This window comes from Bombus flavifrons, unplaced genomic scaffold (genome assembly GCF_040668555.2).
Source record: "Bombus flavifrons isolate JBK064 unplaced genomic scaffold, iyBomFlav1_principal scaffold0032, whole genome shotgun sequence".
Classification (NCBI taxonomy): Eukaryota; Metazoa; Arthropoda; class Insecta; order Hymenoptera; family Apidae; genus Bombus; species Bombus flavifrons.
In genome coordinates, this window is record NW_027184777.1 from 288,410 (window position 1) to 294,786 (window position 6,377).

Below are 6,377 nucleotides of genomic sequence, written 5' to 3' on the forward strand. Positions count from 1 at the left end.
ATTTCATTGGCTTATTGTTGACGACTTGGCGATGTACATGGACTTTCGATTATTATGTTTATCGCAGATGAAAGGACATCGGAGCCTTCCCTATGGATCTTCGGGAAAATCCCTTAACACCGTAATCGAGAATCTATCATAGGCGTAATTAAACAATTGTCGTTTTTCGATCCGATTGTATTTGTACGAGATTTGTGATAATGACCTTGGGCTCGAGGCGACAGCCAGTCGCCGAACGTAGCCGCGGTCACGAGATGAACGCTTTGTCTATCAAAGGTATGAAGTAATTCTATACCTCTCCTTAAAAGAAATATTTCTGGTGACAGGCAACAGTAAACATTCCAACGGTCTGTCCCGTGTCTCGTCACACGCAGACACTATTCTTCGAGTAAGATGATTGCCAGATGTCGATGAGTCTCCGCAGTACATATTCAGCTATCCTGAGGGCCCGTTATGAATCTTAAGATTTAGTTGGCTAAAGTCCTCCTGACAGACAAACAATCTTTGTCCCAGCTACGGGAAGATAGGAGAGACCTATTTTTCAACGAACGGCGTCTCCCACGAGCAACATTCCCCCGAGGGCGGCTAGCATCTTTTTCTAACCACCGATATGGAGTTTGACCAATTAGCAGCAACGCCATTTTCCCGCACCTTCTAAACGAAGGCTATCCTCGACGAATCCAAGGATCTCGTGTCCTTAGACACACCCCATCATAGTTTTTCTGTGCAGCATCATCGCGACGGAAAGTCATTCTCTCGTGAGGTCGTATTAGCGAATTACTTAGCGTCTGCACGTTCGGTGGATATTCCACGTTTTAACAAAGAGTCCGACTTATATTTTGTGAGCATGTTCATCCATAATCCCGTTGACCGCCGATTCGTTATCGAACCTAGGATCATGGTCATTAGTTTCTCGAGTATCGAGTTACCACGGTTACTTGTCCAATTCTATAATAGTCGCATTTGCACTAGTCAATGTCTTCTCTATTGTATATCGACAATGTGTAATCCAAACGAAGATTCGTATCACGCCCCTAACCCTAATTCTAATGGAAACCCGATATATATGTATGAAAATACATGCACACGCGGGCGAACTGACCAGCTCTCTCACCCGGAAGCGGAACTCGCAGTCAACCGTGACGAGCAGCTCATATATATGCCTCGATTCTCAGTCAAGCCGTTAGTCGTGCTCGCAGAACAGTAGAAGCAACATGGAGATTTATAGATCTCTATTACGCGTCGTTGGTCTGTTCGTGCCAAGCAAGGTAGATACCATTTCCGAACTACCACTGGAGATTTCGCACCTGATACTTCGAAAATTGGATCCCCAGACCCTGCAAAGCGCCGCGCTTGTCTCGCGCAAATGGTTGAACGTATGTAGATCGGACAAGTGTCTACGGCGGAGAGCAAGACGTCACATGCGGCATACGAGAAAGCGAGTCAGGAAAGAGTTTCTCGGACCAGCAGCCACGAAAGCTGCCAACCAAGAATCAAGAAGTAGAGTACGTGGTGGATGGAACCTAAGACGCGAAGTAAGCTTATCCGCTGCTCGTACGGCGGTCGCCGTTGGAAGGATACGTGGTCCTCCGAAAATTTCCAAGCTAAATCGTCCCATCGATGTTGGATCACAAAAATGTATTAGATTCTAATTGATAGTATGTACCTTAATTTGACTGCTTGCTCTTGCGAGAACGTGAAACGGTCTTGTCCGGCGAAAACGATTCAGAACTGCAGCGTAAATCTTGAAATAAAATGGTTCCATTGAGACGGCAATTTGTTTCAGATGCGCCAATATTCTGACGAAATGTCGACAATGTATCTTACATTGACGCTGTGTCGCGCAATGCGTTACATTCTGTTGAGATATGTGTAAATTGCTGTGCTGGACTTGGTTAAATGCGTAGTAGAGATACTTGTATGTGAGTGTCGATGTTTGGAGGTATGTGTGTGTGCTGCGTCCCGAAAAGCAGATGACTGGAAACTAGTCAGTCGGTTCAGAGTCGGTTAAGAGTCGGGTATGGAAGAAAGTATGAATCGATGAATGTATTAGGAATCGTCCATGGAATAAATATATTACTATTTTAATATGAATCGTTAGTGTAAATTTAGTGTTCCTATAACACTATCTCGGCTCCAAAGATCCAGAACTTTCAACACATTCGTTCCGTTAAAGTGGAATATTACATGTATCGTAACAGGAGCATTATTGAATATTCATTTCAACGTATCACCGCTGCTATTGGAGATTGGACGCTGATTAGACGTGAGATGTACTTCCCATTTGCTGCCAGATATAGCGCAAATCAGCCGGTTCGCACTATGTCAACTCTGGGCCCTGTCGAATACATTATAATTGCAGTTCTGCATACTCCGGCTTCAATTTCCATTTGGACGTATCTACGCATGCTATTGGTGATATATCTACAATTCGACTCGCGTTATAATCCACAATTTCTGCCAAATACGGCACAAATCGGCCCGTTTTTGCTATGTCAACTCTGGGCCCCGTCAATTCCATCCCAACTGCAGATTTGCAAATTAAGCATTAAATATTCTATTAAACGTATCTCCGCTGCTACTGGTGGTATCACGACAATTCGATGCGCATTATACTCCACATTTGCTGTCAAATACAGCGGACCAGCACCAGTTTACATTATGTCAACTCGGGTCGAGTTCAAATCCAATGTTATTGCAGTACTGCATATTCAGGATCGAAAATTCCATTGAACGTTTCTACACTGCCATTGGTGCTATCTCGACAACGCCATGTGTGTTATACTCCACATTTGCTGCCAAAGACAGCGCACATCAACCGAGTTGCGCAATGTCAACTCTGTACTTGGGATACATATGTATTTGGGTGTTTGCGATATTTAGGCTTCAGTATGCAATTAATCGTATCTCCTCTGATATTGGTGGTATGTCGTAAATTCGATGCGCGCTGTACTCCTCATTCGCAGCAAAATACAGCGCCAATCAGCCGGTTTTTGCAATGTCAACCCTGGTCCCTGCCAAAACATTTGTAATTGCAGTTTTGCATATTTAGGCTTCAGTATTCAATTAAACGTATCTCCGCTGATATTGGTGGCATGTCAACAATTCGATGCGCATTATACTCCTCATTTGCTGCCCAATACAGCGGACCTGCTCCTGTTTACATTATGTCAACTCGGGTCGCGGCAAGTAAAATGTTATTCCAGTTCTGCATATTCAGGATTCAATATTCTATTGAAAGTATCTCAGTTTCTGTTCCAGATATCTCGACAATTCGATGCGCGTTATACTCCACATTTGCTGCCAAATACAGCTCGTATCAGCCGGTATTTGCAATGCCATCTCTGGACCCTGCCAAATCGTTTGTAATTGCAGTTTTGCATATTTAGGCTTCAGTATTCAATTAAACGTATCTCCGCTACTATCAGAGGTATGTCGACAATTCGATGTGCGTTATACTCCACATTTGCTGCCAAATACAGCGTACATCAGCCCGTCCTACATAAGTGAACTCTGTGGCCTGTTTAATCCAGCGTATTTGCAACTTTGCAGATTCAGTCTTAAATATTCAATTGAACGTATCAGGGTTTCTATTACACATATCTCGACCATTCGATGCGCGTCATGCTCCACATTTGCTGCCAAATGCAGAGCACTGCTGCCCGTTTTCCCCAAGTCAATTCTGTGTCCTGTCAAATCCAGCGTAATTGCAATTTTGCATATTTATGCTTAAGTATTCAATTGAATGTATCTCCGTTGCTATTGGTGGTATGTCGGCAATTCGATGCGCGTTATTCTAAACATTTCCTGCCTAGCACCTGCGCACGCACTCCTGTGTTCGTTATGTCACCCCTGGACGGGGAGAAATAAACCGAAGTTGCCGTTTTGCAATATTTATGCTTAAGTATTCAATTAGACGTATCTCCGCTGCTATTGTTGATATGTCGATAATTCGGTTCGCGTTATACCCAACATTTCCTGCCAAATACAGTGCACATCAACAGGTTTGCGCAGTGTCAACTGTGTATCCTGTCAAATCCAGTGTACTTGCAGTTTTACATATTTAGGATGCAGCATTCAATTAAAGGTATATCCGCTACTGCTGGTGGTATGACGACAATTCGGTGCGCGTTGTACTCCTCATTCACTGCCAAATACAGAGCCCTTCGGCCGGTTTACGTTATGTCAACTCTGTGTCCTGCCAAATCCTTGGTAATTGCAGTTTAGCACATATAGGCTTCAGTATTCAATTAAACGTATCTCCGCTCCTATTGGTGGTATGTCGACAATTCGATGCTCGTTATACTCCTCACTTGCTGCCAAATGCAGCGCACGTGTTCCTGTTTACGCTATGTCAACTATGTTCAATGTCAAATCCAATGATATTACAGATCTGCCTATTCAGGCTTGAATATTCATTTGAATGTATCTCTGCTGCTATTGCTGATATCACGGCAATTCGATGCGCATTCTACTCCAAATTTGCTCCCAAATACAGCGCGGATCAGCCGGTTTTCGCTATGTCAACCCTGTTCCGTGCCAAATCCTTTGTATTTCCAGGTTTGCATATTTATGCTTATGTATTCAATAAAATGTATCTCCGGTGCTATTGGAGATATGTCGACAATTCGGAGCGCGTTACATGCCACATTTGCTGCCAAATACGGCGCTCATCAACCGGTTATGTTAAATACAACAATATGTTAAATACATTGTAATTACTGTTTTCAGCCTGTTCAGATTCTGCCTGAAGTATTCGATTGAACGTATCTCAGTTTCCATTCCAGATATCTCGACAATTCGATGCGCGTTATGCTCCACATTTGTTGCCAAAAGCAGCGCACCTGCTGCTCTTTACATTATGTCAACTCGGGACCAGGACAAATGCAATCTTATTGCAGTACTGCATATTCAGCATTCAGTATTCAATTAAACGCATCTCAGCTGCTATTGGTGGTATGTCGACAACTTGGTGCGCGTTATACTGCTCATTCGCTACAAAATATCGCGCCCTTCAGCCGGTTTGTGCTGTGTCAACTCTGTGCTCTGCGAAATCCAGCGCAATTGCAATTATGCAGATTCTACAATAAATATTCAATTGATCCTATCTCCGTACCTATTCGAGATATGTCGTCAATTCGAAGCGCGTTATACCTCAAATTTGCTGCAATAAAACAGCGTGCATCAGCTCATTCACGCTATGTCAAATCTGGGCCCTATCAAATAGCGCGTTATTGCAATTTTGCAGATACTGCCTGAAATATTCAATTGAACGTATCTCCGTTTCCAATGTAGATCTGACGACAATTCGATGCCCGTTATACTCAACATTTGCTGCCCAATACAGCGCACCTACTCCCGTTTACATTATATCATCTCGGGTCGGGGTCAAATCCAATGTTTTTGCAGTACTGCATATTCAGGCTTCAATATTCAGTTGAACGTATCTCCGCTGCTATTGGTGATATGTCGACAATTCGATGCGCGTTATATTCCACATTTGCAGCCAAATACAACGCACATCAGCCGGTATTCTCTATGTCAAATCCAGGCCCTGACATCTCCAGCGACATTATATACATCACAATACTATATTATATGTCGGAGATGAAAGAACATCGGGATTATCCGGCTGGAATGTTGGGGAAACCCCCAATACCCTAGTCCAGACATTTACTATAGCTACACTTAAGTAATAAAAGTAAGAAATAGTTCTAATGTTTCAATCTGGCCTTTATGACGATGGGTTCGGGCTCGAAGTGACATAGCGGGTCACTAGACTTAGCCACGGTCACGGGAGGGTGTGTACCTGACAAAGTTATGGAATGATTATATGGCCCTCATTAAGAGCAAAGATTGACCCGAGAAGTGGGGACAGGAGTGTATAAGAGCGGTTTCATTTGGATCGAGAGCTAGAGAAGTAGAGAGTTAGTTAGTCATTGTACGAATTACTGATTGAGTTACTCGAATCGTGTATTACGTTGATACACGTCCTCCCGTGGACAGTGGATTCGTTATTGGACCTGAATCCGTGGTTACTATCATCTCGACCATCCTATCGCCGCTATAACTCATAGCCCCTTGTAGTGTCCACATTTGTACCAATAAACCTTAGCTACAGCCGTTATGATAATGTGAGTAAATGTTCATCGAACGCCCATAATTCTAATCCTTCTCCGACATATATATAGCAGATACTGTCTTAAATATTCAATTGAACGTATCGCAGCTGGTATTGTTGATATGTGGGCAATTGGATGCACATTACACTCCACAATTGCAGCCGAATGCAGCGCCCATCAGCCGGTTTGCGCTATGTCAACTCAGTGCCCTGCCAAATAAAACGTTATTGCAGGATTGTAGATTCTGTCTTAAGT